Source organism: Lactuca virosa, chromosome 2, assembly GCF_052849685.1.
Source record: "Lactuca virosa cultivar CGN04683 chromosome 2, Lactuca_virosa_CGN04683_v6, whole genome shotgun sequence".
Classification (NCBI taxonomy): domain Eukaryota; kingdom Viridiplantae; phylum Streptophyta; class Magnoliopsida; order Asterales; family Asteraceae; genus Lactuca; species Lactuca virosa.
The window spans coordinates 24,199,698-24,218,961 of record NC_136427.1 but is presented as its reverse complement, the minus strand read 5'-3'; the positions used below and the strand labels follow the sequence as shown (position 1 = coordinate 24,218,961).

The 19,264-nt window shown below is 36.4% G+C and overlaps 2 pseudogenes; both read left to right on the top strand.

The window, feature by feature from the left end:
* Positions 1–4,143: 4,143 nt before the first annotated feature.
* On the top strand, positions 4,144–7,917 carry LOC145157292 (putative diphthine methyl ester synthase; annotated as a pseudogene).
* Positions 7,918–10,693: 2,776 nt separating this feature from the next.
* On the top strand, positions 10,694–12,232 carry LOC145156271 (flavonol 3-sulfotransferase pseudogene; annotated as a pseudogene).
* Positions 12,233–19,264: the final 7,032 nt, after the last annotated feature.

Here is a 19,264-nt window from a genome sequence, read left to right as displayed (position 1 = left end):
CCGATATACAAACGAGTCCTAAATGACATATAATGGCATATATAGGCATGTAATCAGTGTTTAAAACAACAAACATGCAAGGAAACAACCTTAGGGACTAGGGAACACTTGTAAGGAAGTGTTACAATCACATGTGATTGACTAAAGGGAGTTCACGGCCACACAAAGTGTGTTTACCGCCACACTAGACTTTATGGCCAGAACATATGATGTGTTCACGGCCCAAAATTGATTCTATGAAGTGGTTGTGGTCCTAATATTGGTCTTAAGGAGGTTCACGGCCAAATATATGACTTTATGAAGGGTTTACGGTCAAAGGAAGAGTTTATGGCGGTAAACTCTTGAGGATTATGCACTAATTTTTTGTTTCATGGCTAGGAATCAAGTGTTTCTTATGGATAACAAGATGATAGAAGAGATACTCACACTTTGGAATACTTTAGGGTGTTTAAGACCCAAGAACAAGTGGGTTTTCTTGGTGTTCTTGGTGAAAATATGAAGACTTGAAGATCATGAAGGAAAAGTGATGAATTCATGGATGAAATCAAAGGATTTCACAAGATCAAGAAGGATATCAAGAAACAATGGAAGAATTACTTACAAAAATCAAGTGAAATCGAAGTGTTCTTGATGATACTTGAGAGAGAAATGAGTTTCAGCCTTAAAGATGTGAAGAATGATGAAGAAAGGAAGGAATTCTATACTTAAGGGGAGGAGTTCACGGCTGCCTAGAGTTTACGACCGTAAACTCCTCGTTTGCAGCCTTAAACTCCTTGTGATGGAGTTTCCGGCTCGATTGCAACCCAAAGAACTTAAGCTAACACATCCCTACACCCAATCCTTAAGTGTACTAGGCTTATAACACTCAAACAGACCCCTAACAATGCTAAAAGATAGCAGAAACAAGCCTGGCATTTGATTGGATTGATTGGCTTTACTGGATTGAAATTTTCGGGTTGTCACAACGCAACATGTTTAACATCGTGTACCAGAAATGTATCCAGGAAAGCTTAAGTAGTCATTGCACATGACACTAATAACTTTAATCAATAAAGGATGAAGTTAAATCCCCTTGCGTAAGCATATGTTTTTCTAGCTTTTTAGTTTGAGTGAAAAAAGTGAGTTTGTTAATAAAAAAAAGTTGAAAAAGGAAAAAAAGAGTGATGCAATGTTTGAAAAAAAGAATCTACAAAGCTATGAAGACAAAGAAGAAATATATGAAGAAAGTTGCAAATTATGGAAGATTCAAGCCAAAGAGTTATCAAGTTATTTATTTTTATTGTATTTTTCTTTTCTAGGTTATTTTTCGTTATGTGTGCTTGGAGGTTTAACCAAAAATGACTTGAGGTTAAGAAAGTTTTTTACAGATGGATTCGGAGGGATGCATAAAATGAGCGTTGTTCAAAAGAAGTGGGCGAGTGTTTATGAGGATAGTTAGTATTTAGAATTAGGGGGGGGGGGGTCCTTTGGAAAAATATTAGACACAAATGCATGCGTTGCGGTCTTGGCAAAATGGTTGGGTTTGATTGGGATTGTCGTATGTATTGCTAGTGTGCTAAAATTCATTTTTGCTTGGGGGCAAGCAAAAGTCAAGTGTGGGGTATTTTGATATGTGCTTATTTAGTCATAAAAATCATGCATTATCTTAATACTTTATATTAATTTTATCTCAAATAATGGACAAAAGGTGCTTAATTAGCTTAATATTTCAATTTCATCAATAAAGACATGCTCGGACGAAAAAGGAAGCGGAACTAGCAATTGAAAGCTTGGAAATTGAAGTTTGAAGAAAAAAGGTTTAAATGAAGAAAAACTCGACGAGTTAGCCATCAACTCGACGATTTTGTTGGAAGATTCCCGATATAAGGATGCCTTGCCGTACACGCGTATTAAGTGAAAAACTCGACGAGTTTATCTTAAAAACTCGACGAGTTGGTGCTGAATTTTGGAAATCTCTCTCTCCCTCTCTCTCTCTCTCTATATATATATATATATATATATATATATATATATATATATATATATATATATATATATATATATATATATATATATATATAGATTTCCAAAATTCAGCACCAACTCGTCGAGTTTTTAAGATAAACTCGTCGATATATATCGTTTATTCCTGAAACCCTAACATATTCTGGAGGCTTTTGGGGACTTTTGAAGATTAGAAGGGTTCTTGGGAGCTTTGGTTTTCGGGAATTCAACCTAGAAGTCAATTTTGAAGAGATTAAAGGCAAACAAACATTACTTTTATCTTAATCTTTTGTGTGAACCATGTTTGTATCATTAGATTTCGATTTTAGGATGATATTTGTTGTAGTTATGAGCTAAAAGCTTCATACTTCTGTTTATACTAGATAATCTTATAAATATGGTTTGATTAAGTGGTTTAGATTAATTTGATTTGATTATTTATCTTGTTAAGCTTGTTAAAAGATCCTTGCATGTTAATGATAATTATTTTATGTTAATAATCAAGTTTATTGAGTTGTATGAATATCTTCTTAATTGATTGAATCATATATTTTTGTGAAAACAAGATTGTATGCCTAGTATTAGTGAACATGAACCTAGGGTTAACTAGAAAATAAATAAGTTAATATGTGAGCATATGTGATGAACAACCACATATGAGTTGATTGAATTGACAAATTTAGTTAAGTAATATTACAAGTCTTACTTGATTCGAAATGAACACTTGGAAACTTGTTAGTTTAATCAATTGGCCACTGTTTGAATTAACTTGCGTGCTAAAGGATTAGTAATAGGGAACATGAATCTAATCACATTAGAAATCGGTAATCATTGATATATTAATCCATTGCACTTGCCACAAAATCAACCATAGGTATAAGTGAATCAAAATCGAAATAGAAGTCTCTTTATCTTATTGAATCTAGTTGTCTTTTGTTCCCTTTAGTTGTTAATTGTCTTTTGTTTGAGTGTTATTTGATTGCTTAAGTTTCTAATCTTGCAAAACTAGAGAAAACCCCCTTTTATTACTTGTTTTTTATTTAGGTAATTCTAGTATTTATTTTAATGGTTACCGTTCCCTGTGTTCGATACCCTACTTGCTTGAACTATATTGCTAATCGATAAGTACACTGCTTTTCGTGTGTTTATTTTGTGTCTAAGTTAGTAGGATTAAAACTAGTACTATTTTACACGTATCAATATCCACGCTGTAACATCCATGAGATCATGAAAAATATAAAGTTTTAAAACCAACCCAAAATCATAAATTGTTTACAACACAATTTTCAAAACATGTTCCATATCAGAGTTTCCCAAAATCATAAGTCAAACACGAGGATGTGTACGGTCACACCTTCGATTTCCTACTATCGTCTGAAATACCTGAAACATAACCCAAAAATGTAAGCCTAAAGCTTAATGAGTTTTCCTAAAGTACCAACACATAATACACATAACAACAAACAATATACATACAGAGCCTTCAGTCTGACTGGACCGCCTCGCAGGCCTACATACTATCTGGACCACTCACAGACCCATCAATATGACTGGACCGCCTCACCGGGCCTTCAGCCTATCTGGACCGTTCTCCGGGCCTTCAGCTTGACTGGTCCGCCTCACGGGCCTTCAGTTTATCCAGACCGCCCTGGGTCTCTTGGCCTTCGGTCTCCACTGGTCCGCCTCAACCCAACCACACATAACATGTCGACATATACATATCAGATAAACATATATAACCAGTCAACAGACAAACAGACAGATCTTACAGATCACTAAGCATAGCATCATCCTATATACTAGGATACCGATCTAACAGATCACTACAACACAATAACATACTATTGCATAACAAAATTTCTAATCCAATGGGCCGACCTTGGTGCCTTCGACCCATAAGTACAGTGAGGAAAACTCACTTCGCAAATCCGTATAGGTGGCAGAAAAGAATATCGCTCCACTAGTCAACTCCACAGATCACCTGAACACAGGGAGAGACCCAGACCTTATGCTTCATAAAAAAATACCCAAAATTCCCCTAAGGTCAAACTAGGTCAACAGTCAATGGAAAGTCAACAGTCAACAAAAAGTCAACCCAACTAAGTATGCCCAGCATACTTAGCTCCTACGCCATGAGTACTCAACCCTTGACCAACACATAGTGATGTGGTTGTAAGGGCAAAGAAATTGGAGGTGGAAGTGAAGATGATATATAATGCATCAGTAATGAATGCAGTTGGAGTATGTGGCTTACAACTTTATCATTATGGAGAAACTGTTTCATTACCTTTCTTTACACAAACATGGAGACCTGATAGTTTTTATGAGAAAATTCAAAGAATCGAGGACTAGGGCTACATACTCTATTCTTGTTAGGTAACAATATTATGAGAAATTGTTGCATAAATGAGTATTTATCCCTTAGGTACTAATAATTCCATTGGCATTGCAGATATACGAGTTAAAGAACCTTCATTGGAATCATTATGCATGTGAGAATGTGTAGTTTTCATTTTTTGGATACAATGACAAATATTTTTCAACTTTTTAAATATTTTTTTATTATGTTTTAGAGGAAAAAAGCAATACGAGCCTCCTAGTTTCATGACAATTGAAGTTGCTATTGATCAACTCTTAGAGGTTGAACAACTATGTGGAGAACCAGGTAATTTCCTTGATTTGTTTATTTTTTATTTTTTATTTTTTGTTTAATATAGAAAAAAGGAGGTATTATTTATTTATTTATTTATTTTTATTTGGGCAGCTTATAATAAAGACACACTATGTGGGGTTTGTAAGGCTAGGAAGTGAGAAACAAAAGGTGGTGGCTGGGTCAATGAAGTAATTAAGAATAGTTGACTTTGGTCAACCTCTTCATTGCCTCATAATAGTAGGTAAAACTCATCCTGTGGAAGAAGAAATGCTCGATTTCTATAAAATTCTTAATAGCTACGGAAAGTTGCTACGTAATCAAAATCTATAGCTATTATACTACGAAATATACTACGGAATGGCTTGCCGTAGCTATTTTGCTACATAAATGGTTACAGAATTGCATTCCATAGCTAAATCCTAAATAGCTACGGAAAGTTGTTACGGAATCAAAATCAGTAGTTATTTAAGTACGAAATATGCTACTGAATGGCTGGTTGTAGCTATTTTGCTACGAAAATGGCTACAAAATTGCATTCCGTAGCTAAATCCTAAATAGTTGTTACGAAATCAAAAGTCCGTAGCTATTTTACTACAAAATATGCAACATAATTGTTGGTCATAGCTAGTTCGCTATGAAACTTGCTATAGAATTCATATATATAGCTAGTTAGCTACATAAGTAGCTACCGAATTAAAATTCGTAGGTAGTTGGCTATGAAATTGAAATTCGTAGCTACTTTGCTACACAATAAAATTCCATAGCTAAGCTACTATGAAACTTTTTACGAAAATCTTAACCATAGTTACTTGTGTATACAAGATGTTTTTTGAATTTTTAAAATAGGAATGGAAACATATTCCGTAGTCAAGTAGCTACGGAATATGTTTCCGTAGCAAAAAATAGAAAATTATTTTTAGGGCAGTTAAAAAAAGAGAAAGTAATCATGATAGATTAAAGAGGATGGTCTCCACTATCAAACTAGTAATATCAGTTAAGAATATTTGGTATTTTAGTTGATAAATGTTTTATACAAATTATAAACCGGACCAATTCCATTTTAGGAACTGTGAATTAGTGAAAATATAAAAACATTTGAAGGGTAATTTGGTAAATTAAGTATTAGAGGGCTTAGAGTAAAGATGAGAATATAACGGGTTTAAATTAAATAAATGGAATCAAGTTTGGCAATGCTCAGACTACTTTCACGTGTTCTTAAAATTTATTCTCGAAGAGAGATTCTGGATCTAGGGTAGACAGAAGCAATGCCATTTCAAACCACAGGAGATGAAGAACTAAGTATTCTCGATCCCTAGCATGGATTGCTTCTATGAGGTTTTTTCGGCTGTAACACTCCGATGTGGCTGATGTAGCTTCAATATAAACGAGAGAGAGAGAGAGAGAGAGAGAAGAGGAAGAGAACTAGACATTCACTCCTTAGATTTTCGGCGAAGGTTTGGTGATTGAATGAAGTGCTCTGGTGAAGTGGTTACAAAGGATTTCAGCTATTTGATTACAGAGGTCGGAAGTTGAGTCGATGGTAGGGGGAGTCTAATCTCCACTGCATCTGTTAGCCAGCAAGCAGTAACTCCGGCGAAGAAACTAGGCGGATCAAGTTTAATCTAGAGTCGGATCAGTACATATGTGTAATTGTCATGTATACGAATTGATTAGTTGCGGTGTTACCTAAGTTGAGTGTACATAGATAAAAGGTGAGGTTGGATTTGTGCTTGAAAACATTTTTTCGCCATAGCATCCACTTTCCAGAGAAGATCAGGTAACTCCGACGAAGAGATTTCATTGAGTTTGACTTCCATTGGTGAATTCCATTGATGAGGTTTCAGGAACAAATTAGAGGTCGGTAATAAGCATCCCGACGTGAACTACAAACATCCTCTGCCGTGCTTCGCCCCCAAATCCTGTAAATCCACTTGTCTGCTCCACTATCGCCCTGTGCTCCATCAATCGCTAGGTATGTTCCATCCATTTTTCTCTATTCTAGTCACGAAAAAACTAAAACATTTTTAGCAAGAATATTAAGTTCTAGAAGATTTGCTAACTACTTATTAAATTGAGTCTTTGTGAAGTCAAATTTCAGTAAGTATTATTGCTATAGAGTAGTTTTGTCCATTTGAGCAAATTTCCAATAATTTGTTTCATAAATTAGATCCTCTCGAACAATGTTTAGCTTTTGAGAACTATGAACACCATAGTAGCTTCTCAAAAGGTTGTGTTTGAGTTAATTTGTTTAAGGGTGAAAAAGTTCATGACACATATTGCTTAATTATTGTAGTGTTAATTAGCTTAGTGCTCAGTATTAAAAGAACCATCAACATTGCAAATCATACCAAAAAGATAAAGCATAAATTAGAGAAAAATATAAGGTTCACATAAAACACTGTGCATTCATTGACTAGTTCAATTTTCATATTTTTAACTAGAAACATGTTATTTGACTGAGATTATTGCTTGCTTGCTTGGAGTTAAGAACTAAACATACATTGATCAAAAACTAGATGACGCAATCCTAATCAAGAAACCATACTCTAAATAGATTATACAATCTAAAACTTGAAACAAATGATATTCATCTAATGATCTAAATCAAAAGATCAAAAAAATTACTTTTTTGTGTAATATACATTATATCACAATTGACAGAAAATAAAGAAATTCTTCCATTTCTTTCAAATAAGGCACATGTTATTGTCTAATAATAGTTTTAGCATTATCATAAAAATCAAGTCTTTTTGGCTCCAACTCCTTGTATAGATGACCCACTACACCACCATTGTAATTGTTACTATATTACACAAGATTTTGAGTTCCTGATATGCCATCTTCTGAATTGCCTCACCCAAGGCTCTTCTTGGCTGCACCTAGACTCACTTGTAAAGGCTAAAAGCATACAAATGAACATCTAATCATTCAGACATTGACTGATTGTAAGATTTATTTAAAAAAATATTTTATTTAAGAAAATAATATGATTATAATTTATTTACGAATGACGCATGAGTAATGATGGGGGCATTAAGAGCTATATGATATTGCGTTGATTTCTAGTGGTTTCATTGTGAGTAATTACTGTGATTTATATTTTGGTTGATTTATTAAAAAGGTTGAATATAATTACAAAAATGGCAAAATTGAAGTACTTTTAGTTTTGGTCATTATTAACATACAACGTATTGATTTTTAATCAAGTTTATTTTAAATTTGATTTTGCAGGTTTTGCGATTTTGGTTGAGATTATCAATTTCTGGATTGGAGTTAACTGATTACGTGTTGAATTTAGCTCATTTTCTAGTAATTCGTTTGATATGTGTTAGGTATATAGTTTTTTCGAATATTGTCGAGGGGTCTAGCATAATTCTAATCACTCTCATCAGAATACAGAAGCTCTGATTTTGGTTAAGCTTATATGGTTCAAATCAGGGTAATAACATTTTAATTCTATTTCTCTACTCTATATGCATGTTGTGGCATTTAAGGCCAACTTTACTTCCATCTCGCTCTCGAACCAACTGTAAGGTTATATATTTCATCTTTTGTCTTATTTTTGTTGTTGGGTTTTTTTTAACAACAGACTTTGACCCCTCTCCAATATCTATTTCATTAAAAAGTCCATATAATAGAAAATACTTAACTTATATACTTTCAACTTCAGTTTTACCTACCCCAAAATCAGTCAAATGTAATTTGTATTTTGCAACTTAAAACCTATAAAATGATGATGTGGCACCGCCGCACCGGTTGCTGCCATGTCATCATCAATGTGAAAATAGTTGCCTATATTAGTAAGAAATGATAGTTTGTTGCTATTGTGGGTAAAAATATTAGTACATTGTCTTGAATGGTATAAATACATAAGTACATTACTATTTTTTGTAATTTACCATCCATTTATTTCGGGAAAGATGTCACAATTCATATTAAGAGGAGAGCATATGGTGATAATCAATAGAAAAGAAAGGTGCTCCAACATTGCAATGAAAACAACATACAAAAATGGTGATAGAATATTATATATCGAATGGTGTTTTTTGTTTAATTTGTAGCGACTTTTGATTTCGAAATATGTATTTTTTGATGTGTTGGATATTTCTTTTAGTTTCTATATAAATACTTTATTACTTTTGGTTTTATGTTAATTATATTTTTATAAATTGATACAAATAATCGAATTGAATAACCAAATTTTATCGAATAATTGTATGCAACAATTGCTATGGAATAATTGCCATGGAACTTGCTATGGGAGAATTGCTACGGAACTTTCTATTGAATAATTGATACGGAATTAGCTATGGAAGGATTGCTACGGACCTTGCTATGAAATAATTGCTATGGAATTGGCTACGGAAAAAATGCTACGGAATTGGTTACGGACAAATTGCTATGAAATTTGCTACCGAAAAATTGCTACGAAATTGGCTACGGAAAAATCGCTATGGAATTTGCTACAACTAAAAAATTGCTACGGAATTGGTTACGGAAAAATTTCTATGGAATATGCTACAAAAATGCTAAGGAACTAAATATGCAACAAAATAAATGTCGTAGAAACTGTCATAGCAAAGTTGCTACGAAATTATAATTCCGTAGCTAAACACTTTGCTACAAGAAATATAGCTACGAAGTCTAATTGATAAATTGCGTAGCAAATTCCGTAGTTATTCAGCTTTAGTTCCGGAATTTCAGCTTTTTGCTATGAAATTTTTCCGTAGTTAAATTGAAATTTTCTAGTGTTATGTACAATGTAACTTATTTTTGCTGATAATGTCCCAAATATTATTACTTTTTTTTTCTTGGAATGTCAGTTTAAACATGTTTGATATCATACGGTAAAATAGAATATTACTAAGTTTTTGAAGAAAATGTACCGACTTTTTGTGTTTCATGAAATATCGTTTTACACATGTTTGATATTATGATATAAAGGAGAATAATAATATAAGTATGTGTAGAAAATGTACAAAATATTATAATCATGTTTCATATCATGCAACATAACATAAGCGTTTGATATTACCGTTGTATTGAATGTGCATAAAAATAAAGACTACACAAAAATAAGGACTAAATGTATACATATCGAAAATTATATTAAAGTCCTTTATTCTGTTTAACCTGGAGTAGCCGATTATTATTGTATGTGTACAAAAGTAAGTTAAATAATCAAATATAGACATAAAATAATCTTATTCGTTTGCTTAAAACAAAATTAAGAAAAAGACATGTATAGGGTTATGTTTTGAAATTTATATAATTCGAGAGGCCTAATAAGTACAAACAATAGACAGATAATCAATATATGGCACACGTTTCACTCGGACATTGGGACACTAAGAGCATCTCCAATGGTTAATTCATATTAAGACTTAAAACTATTGTCACATCATCATTATAATAAATTAACCTATAATTAAATAACCACTCCAATGGTTAACCCCATCAAATAACTTTTTTTTAATAAAATTTTAACTAATTTATCCATATTTATCTAAAATGCTCTATAAAACCGTCTTATTTAATTATTCTTTTTTAAACACACGTATTTTAATTTTATTAAAAATATTATAATACATTGTTTCAAAATAAATATATTACAACATATTGTTTGGAAAAATTAATACGAAAAAACTATTATGGAATAGTAATAAAAATATTGAAAAAATTATATAATCATTATAAATTTATATTTCATAAAAGAAATGTCATTAAATATTTAATATAAATAATTAATTATTAAATAAATAAAATATATTTAAAACTAAAAGATATATAGAAAGGTAAATGAAATATAACTAAAGTATGAGGGGGTTAAATGATAAAGTATAGAAGTATCAATATTTAAAAATAGCAAATAAGTTCTATGCTCCAATGGTAATAAGTTATAAAAAAATAAAGGTCAATAATAATAAGCTATAAAAAAAATTACCATTGGAGATGCTCTAATTCAGTGTCAAGAGTATATGTCAATTATTACCAATTTGTTTGTGTTAATATATAGCCACATAGATCACACTTACGTTACAACAAATTAGTACACTTTGTTCTATGTTTCTTCATCATGTCCACTTCTGATCAATCTCTAATTCCACAAACACCAGTAGAATCCAAAGAACATGAAGATCACTACAACAAGATCCGCAAGGATTACAATCACTTGATGGAAACAATGCCCAAAGGTAATGGATGGAGGGTGGAACACATCTACAACTACAATGGTTTCTGGATAAGCCCCGAATACATCAAAGCCAACTTGCTTCTTCACGCTTACTTCAAACCTCAACCCACTGACATCTTTTTGGCCTCTTTCATGAAATCAGGAACCACATGGCTTAAAGCCCTCATCTTCTCCACCCTTACCCGCCACCTCTACAGCTTCTCCAACAACTACTTACACCACCATGGCCCACAGAGCAGTTTTCCTTTTCTCGACAGTGAATGCGAAACCTTCCCCATAACTGACTTCACACATATGTCTTCTCCCCGACTTTTTGCAACCCACTTCCCTCGCAACCTCTTACCGAAATCCATGGCTTCATGCAAGTCCGTTTACATCTGTCGAGAGCCAAAAGATGTTTTGGTTTCAAAATGGTTTTTCATGAGCAAACTTAGAGAGAAAGATCTGCCTTTGTTTTCCTTTGATGAAGCGTTTGATCTTTTCTGTGAAGGGGTTTCGGACTACAGGCCGTTTTGGGAACATGTTCTGTCGTACTGGAGAGCGAGTTTGGAGTCACCAGAGAAGATTATGTTTTTGAAGTATGAGGAAGTGAAGAGGCAACCAGAGGTGGTGGTGAAGAGGTTAGCGACGTTCATGGGTGTGCCATTCACGGCAGAGGAAGTGGAGAAAGGGGTGGTGGAGAACATTGTGAAGCTGTGTAGCTTTGAAAATTTGAGTAATCTGGAGGTGAATAAGAAAGGTGTTGAAACGTTTGGTAAGGTGGAGGTGAAGAATCGTGAATTTTTCAGGAAAGGTGTGAGTGGAGATTGGAGAAACTATCTTTCCGATGAGATGAAACAACGCATTGATGGAATTATCGATGAGAAATTGAAAGGTTCTGGCTTGATCTTTGGCCCTTGATTCGGTGGTGGTTTATGAAAACTCCTTTCGGTGTATCCTTAATATGTTGCCTACACGAGTGTGTATGTGTGTGTGTGTGTTTGTGTGTGTGTGTGTGTAAGACTAGCCAATGAAGGAGAAGGCTCTATTAGTATGCACTATACACCACGTTGTGTATGGTATATTCGTTCAAATAAGAATAAAAATCATCACATGTGGAAGATTACTCGTTGGGTGGATGTACACAATTGTTTTGGATCATGTATCGGCAATCATAACAAAAATCTAAACTCTACAACTATTGGCTCATACAACCTCCATTCAATTGCAAGGATGTTGTTTATCTAGTGAAAACTATACTGTCACATATTAAAAATAGTCTAAATGTTGATGTTTTTTATGATAAGCATGACATGATAGGCGAAAGCCATATATAGTATATATAGAACTTGGGAGAGTAAGTTTGATGAGTTTCCCAAGTATATTGCAGCTTTGTAGCCTTCAAATTGTGATACAATTGTGCAGTGGTTTCATTGTCCAAATAGATCATCACATGTAACGACATTCAAATATGTTTTTTTGGGCTTTTGGACATGCTATTAATGTTTTTCATATATGACGACCTACTATTTTAGTTGATGGCTTCGATTTTAAGGGTTTGCTTAGAGGAAAAATGATTGTTGTTGTCACAAAAGATGCTAGCAATAGTATATTGCTTGTTGTGTATGCTATTGCTGACGAAGAGAGTTCACACAGTTTGTCACACCCCCGACCGGCGGCGGAAACGTCGGGTTGTGCGACGTTAGAATGTTGGATCACAGTTATTGAACATACATTGAACAATACAAAATAATAAAAAACATAAATATTACTTCCATTATGGATAAAAATATTACATCAAAATGTATTTATGATATACTAGAAAGTCTAATACAAAAGGCGCCTTAGTGGTTAGACATAATTATAATGATAATAAGTCTTTGGTGGCTTCATCGATCAACTGCTGCTTTCGGAAGCACAATCTTTTATTTCTTTATTTCTTAGGAATACATGTGGTTTTGAAAGGTCAATATAATGTTGGTGAGGTCATAGGTTTTGTATATTATACCTTGAAAATACTTTTTGTATATAACTTTGTTGACTTGTAAATGTATTTTGATTCTTTGCTTTGCAAATAGTATTCTATTATTCATAGGTACTAGGGATTCCGAAGTTCTTATTCGTCTTATATGCTATTGGTGTATCCATATCTTTAGAGTATACTTAAGGAAATGAGTGCTTTTAAGAGCGGGCTAACCGAGAGTGAACTTATTGTAGGTTAGTTGGATATAGTCCAACCATCACCTATATAACTGTATACTTATGACGTGAATGGAGTCTCGATGTTTTGTTATATATTTATAATTAATATATATTTATATTTAAATAGATATTCTTAGTAAAAGCAACTAGCAGAGTGGTAATATATCCATTATTCGAGTTGAATGACGACATAACGTACTACAGTTATGCGTTCGAAATCAGGTGTAGTGACGGCATAATATACTACTATTATCCGTTTGAATTGAGGGTAATGACAACATAATATACTACTATTATTCGTTTGATTTGAGCGTAATGATGACATAATATACCATTATTATCCGTTTGAGTTGAGTGTGGTGACGACATAATATACCACAATTATCCATTTGAGTTGAGTGTGGTGACGACATAACACACTACTATTATCCATTTGAGTTGAGTGTGGTGATGACATAATATACCACTATTATCCGTTTGAGTTGAGCGTAGTGACGACATAATATACAACTATTATCCGTTTTAGTTGAGTGTAGTGACGGCATAATATACCACTATTATCCGTTTGAGTTGAGTGTAGTGACGGCATAATATATTATTATTATTCGTTTGAGTTTAGCGTAGTGACAACATAATATACTACTATTATTCGTCTGAATCGAGCGTAATGATGACATAATATATTATTATTATTCGTTTGAGTTTAGCATAGTGACAATAGGGAATGATCTTATTCCTATGAATTAGGCAGAGTAACGACTAGGTATAATATATTCCTTAAGAGTTGGTTAGAGTAACGACTAGCTGTGATACTTTCCTAGAGAGTTGGCCAGAGTAACGACTATGCGTATTAACGTTTCCTAACAACTGGCCAGCGTAACAACTAGGCATGATGTTTTCTATCAGTGTGAGGCAATATAACGACTATGCATAATATTATCTTTAAAAGTTGGACAGAGTATCTACCCGACATAATATCATCCTAATGTTATTAGCTTAATTATCGATGTAACGTCCCAAAAATTCACACAAAAAATTTCAGTTTTATAATAATAAAACCATCATCCAAAACGTGCTCATAAAACCATAAAAGAAAATCAAAGTCAATAATTATCCAAATACATCAAGTCAACAAAATACGAAACAACATGGTGTGTGCGATGTGATCATCTCGAGCCCTTCCCCTTCGATCCGGAAGTACCTGAAACATAAACTGAAAATCGTAAGCACAAAGTTTAGTGAGTTCCCCAAAATACATCATACCATACATATCAAATATACAATGGGGCATGCCCAACAACCATTGGCCCCCTCTCAGAATAAATCTGTCAATAACATGGGATGGGCTTCGCGTCATCACATTCATCAGGCCTCGCCTGGCATTGGGCCCTACCCAACATTTATACAGACACATAAAACACATGCAAGAATCACTAAGACAAATAGCATACAATCCACTCATCAGGCCCTGCCTGGCATCCGACCCCGCCCGTTATACATGTCACATACTACACATCCGAGAGTCACACAGACAACTAGCATCCTAACTATAATAAATCATGGGCTGACATTGGTGCCTTTGACCCGTCAAGAATAGTGAGGAGACTCACCTCAGTCAGAAGATAACAAATCTTACATCCATGCCTGCTGCACAACGGCTCCTCACTTTGAACATAATCAATACCAACCTTAGTTTTTATCTAAGGTTCATCCCATAAATCCTAAGGCCCAAAATGGCCCAAACCCAAAATAGGCCCACTAGTGACCCAGGCCCAAATAGAGAACCCTAAGGACCAACATGGGACTGAAAGCTCCAAAATGGCCCAAAGTCAACGATCCAAGCTCTAACACCTGACCCTCAAGCCGTGACCAGCTCATGGTCACGTCTGGGTATTAACTCAACCCAATACTAACTCAGCGGGTTAACTCAGCCCATCAATTCAATTCCAATCACTGTCACGTTATTACATCTTCCTGACTCATGTAGTGACCTAATTCAGACAAAATAATCGGGATGGAAAGCATCCTCACGACGTGACAGACTTAATTCTCAAGTCATGAGCGCTGCACTAACAAAATTTTAGCATTAAGCTCTTATTCCTTACAGCCATAACTTGGTACTTTCCAGAGGATCTTCCCTCACCAAAAGGATAATAAAAATCATAGATTTTTAGTCATGCATGTCCAATCATGACTCAAAAACTCACTAGGTCAAAAGAGAGAAAAATGAGATATAGACTCATGCTTGGGGTCTTAAACTATACCAAAACTCAGATCCAAAGACTATATCACAAAGAATGACTCAATGATCCATAACGTTTCCAACTTTATGGATCCCATGCATGAAATCTATCACAATCATGTAAAAAGGAGCTTAAAACTTAGATATAACATGCAATAGGTAAAAAGGTCCGAGCTTTATGATTTACAATGGTCCAAAATCTCAAGAAGAAGGTAAGGTAGAAGCTGAAGGCCAAGAGGTTGCTCTACCAAGGTCTTATTCCACTTCAATGAGTCAAAAACCACCAAATAATGCTTCAAGATCACAAAAATGGCTAAGGACTTCAAGTGGCTCGAGATTAGGGTTTCCAGGAGGCAAGAGAGTGAAGGAGGATAAGGATGGGAAACCCTAGCCCTCACATTCCATTATATACCCGAAATATTAGGGTTTTGGTCATTAGCCGTTCTCACATCGTGAGCATTCAAAGTCTCACATCTTTAGACTTAAAAAAACGGGTCAACTAGTCAATGGTCACTCACGACGTAACCACCCTGTATCACGTCGTGAACTTCTTCCAAAGCCAAAAATTCAAGAAATTAAGTACCTCCATGATCTGGGTGTTACAATTCTCCCCCACTAGAATCAGACTTCGTCCTCGAAGTCCGTTACTGTAAATAACTTGGGATAATGCTCCCTCATATCCTCTTCAGGCTCCCACGTCCATTCTGAAACCTTGCGGTGCTGCTATTACACCTTTACCAGATCCACTGACTTGTTCCGCAGAACCTTCGTCTTCCTTTCAAGGATGGAAATCGGTCTCTTAATATTATTCAGGCGATCATCCACCTGAATATCATCCAATGAAACCACTGTGGAATCATAGCCAAACATTTTCGTAGTTGAGAGACGTAAAACATGTTATGGATCTAACTAAGCTCCTCAGGTAGATCCAAGCGATAAGCAACCCTGCTCACTTGGGCCAAAACCCTGAAAGGACTGATATACCTGGGGCCCAACTTGCCCCTCTTCCTGAATCGGATGACACCCTTCCAAGGTGACACCTTCAGGAGCACCATGTCCCCAACTCGGAACTCTAGATCTGATTGGCGCTTGTCGGCATAGCTCTTCTACCGACCATGAGCTGTTTGAAGTCTACCCCGAACCTGATGAATCAAATCAGTAATTTTGAGTACCACCTCAGTACTCCCCATGACTCGCTAACCGACCTCACCCCGACTGTTGTTATACAAAATGGACATCGATCAATGCTGGCGTGATAACTGTTGTTATACGAAAACTGCACCAAAGGAAGATACGTATCCCAACTCCCACCGAGATCCAATACACAGGCTCGAAGTATATCCTCCAGGGTCTGGATAGTCCGCTCACTCTGGCCATCAGTGTGCGGGTGGAAAGCCATGCTAAAATGCAGTCGAGTACCCAAATCCTCATGAAAACTATTCAAAAACCTGGAAGTAAACTGGACATCCTTGTCTGAAACCATCGAAATCGGCACCCCATGCCGTGCCACAACCTCCCTGATATAGATGTCGATCAACTTCTCCATAGAGATACTCTCCTGAATCGGAATGATATGCTCGCTCTTGGTTATTCGATCCACGATGACCCATATCAAATCCACTCCGCGCGCTGTCCGTGGAAACTTCGTGATGAAATCCATGGTAATCTGTTCCCATTTCCAAATGGGAATGTCTAACGGCTGCATCTTTCCGTGAGGTCGCTGATGTTCGGCCTTGACTATCCTGCAAGTCAAGCACCTCTCTACATACCATGCCACATCCTATTTCATACATGGCCACCAATAATCAGGTCGAAGGTCTCTATACATCTTTGTCGCTCCGGGATGAATACATAATCTCGAATTGTGTGCCTCTTCCATCAACACCTGCCATGCACCACCCCAGTATGGAACCCACACCCTCCGATGAAGGGTCAATAACCCCCGGCTATCATAATAGAAGGAAGCCACCTGACCCACAATGCGCTCACTCTTTCGGTGATCTTCCTATGTAACCTCGATCTGAGCATCTTAGATTTGCTCCAAGAGTGGAGTAATCAATGTCATCCTCAAACAAATATCTCTAATCGGATCCGCGACCGCCTTGCGGCTGAGAGCATCGACCACCACGTTGGATTCCCCGAATGGTAAAGGATCTCACAATCATAATCCTTCACCACATCCAACCATCTGCGCTGCCTCATGTTTAGATTCAGATGATCCATCAAATGCCTCAGGCTCTTGTGATCCGTGTAGATAGTAAAACGGACCCCATAGAGGTAATGTCGCAAAATCTTGAGGGCAAACACCACAACCCCTAATTCCAAATTGTGCGTAGGATAGTTCGCCTCATGAGGCTTCAACTTCCTCTAGGTGTAAGAAATCACATGACCCTGCTACATCAATAATGCTTCCAACCCGGTGATCGATGTATCGTAGTATACCACAAAATCCTCCACACCCTCAGGTAGGGTCAGAATAGGCATCTAACACAATATTTGTCTCAAGGTTTCAAAAGCTGCCAACTGTTCAGGCCCCTAACGAAACATGACAGTCTTCTTCGTTAGCCAAGTCAAAGGAACTGCTATCTTGGAGAAATCCTGAATGAATCTCCGGTAGTAACCTGCCAACCCAAGGAAACTCTGAATCTCGGATGGAGACCTCAGAACCTCCCACCTCATTACCTCCTCGACCTTGTCCGAATCAACCAGAATACCGTTCTAATTGATAAGGTGCCCCAGAAACTACACCTCGTTCAAGCAGAACTCACACTTGGAGAACTTCGTATACAATCTCTCCCTCCTTAAAGTCTCTAATATCTCCCTCAAGTGCTCCTCATGTAGCTCCTGAGTCTTGGAATAGTATAGGATGTCATCAAAAAACACAATCACAGACTGATCCAACATAGGCACGCATACATGATTCATGAGGTCCATGAATGCGGCTTGAGCATTGGTGAGCCTGAAGGGCATTACCACGGACTCGTAATGACCATAACGAGTCCGGAAGGTCGTCTTCTACACTTCCTCCTCTCTGACCCTCATCTAATGATAACCTGAACGTAGGTTGATCTTGGAAAACCAAGATCCACCCTGAAGCTGGTCAAACAAATCGTCAATGCTCGGGAGTGGATAACGGTTCTTTATCGTTAGCTTATTCAGTTCCTAGTAGTCGATACACATCCGATGTGACCCATCCTTCTTCTTTACAAACAAGATCAATACTCCCCATGGTAAACTACTCGGCCAAATAAACCCCTTGTCTAATAGCTCCTGCAGCTGTGTAGCTAACTCTTGCATCTCATGAGGTGCTAACCGATAAGGTGCCTTGGCTATCGGAGCCACACCAGGAACCAAGTCAATCCGAAACTCCACTTGCCTGTCCGAAGGTACTCCAGGAAAGCCATCCGGGAACACATCCATATATTCCCGAACAACCGGCACATCATCCATAGTCTCCTTACCCTTCTCCCGATTATCCACAACATAGGCGACAAATCCAGAACAACCCTGCTGAAGATAACACCTGGCCGTGGCTGCTGAACATAAAACCGTCCCGCGCTAGACACCCTCTCCTTGAATCACCATCTCTCCCCCACTTGGGGTCCATATACACACCAACTGCTGCTCACAATTAATCATTTCCTCATTGGGTCTCAGCCAATCCATCCCCATAATAACCTTGCTCTCACGTGGGGGAATAGGAACCAAATCAATCGGATACCGCTTGTCGAACAACTCCACGACACAACCCCGATGAACCCTAGATACTCTCACAAGACGATCATCAACAATCTCAACCTCTAATGGTCAATCTAGCTCCCCGGAGCATTGGCAAACCTCTTGCTGAGCACAAGAGATACAAAAGATTGGGTAGCCCCCGAATCAAACAATACCAAAGTAGAGATACCGTTCGTAAGGAACGATCCTAAAACAAAACACACAGATATAAACAAAAATCGACATAAATAAAGGGATAAGGAGAAAAGACATACCCGTCACCACGTATGGTGTT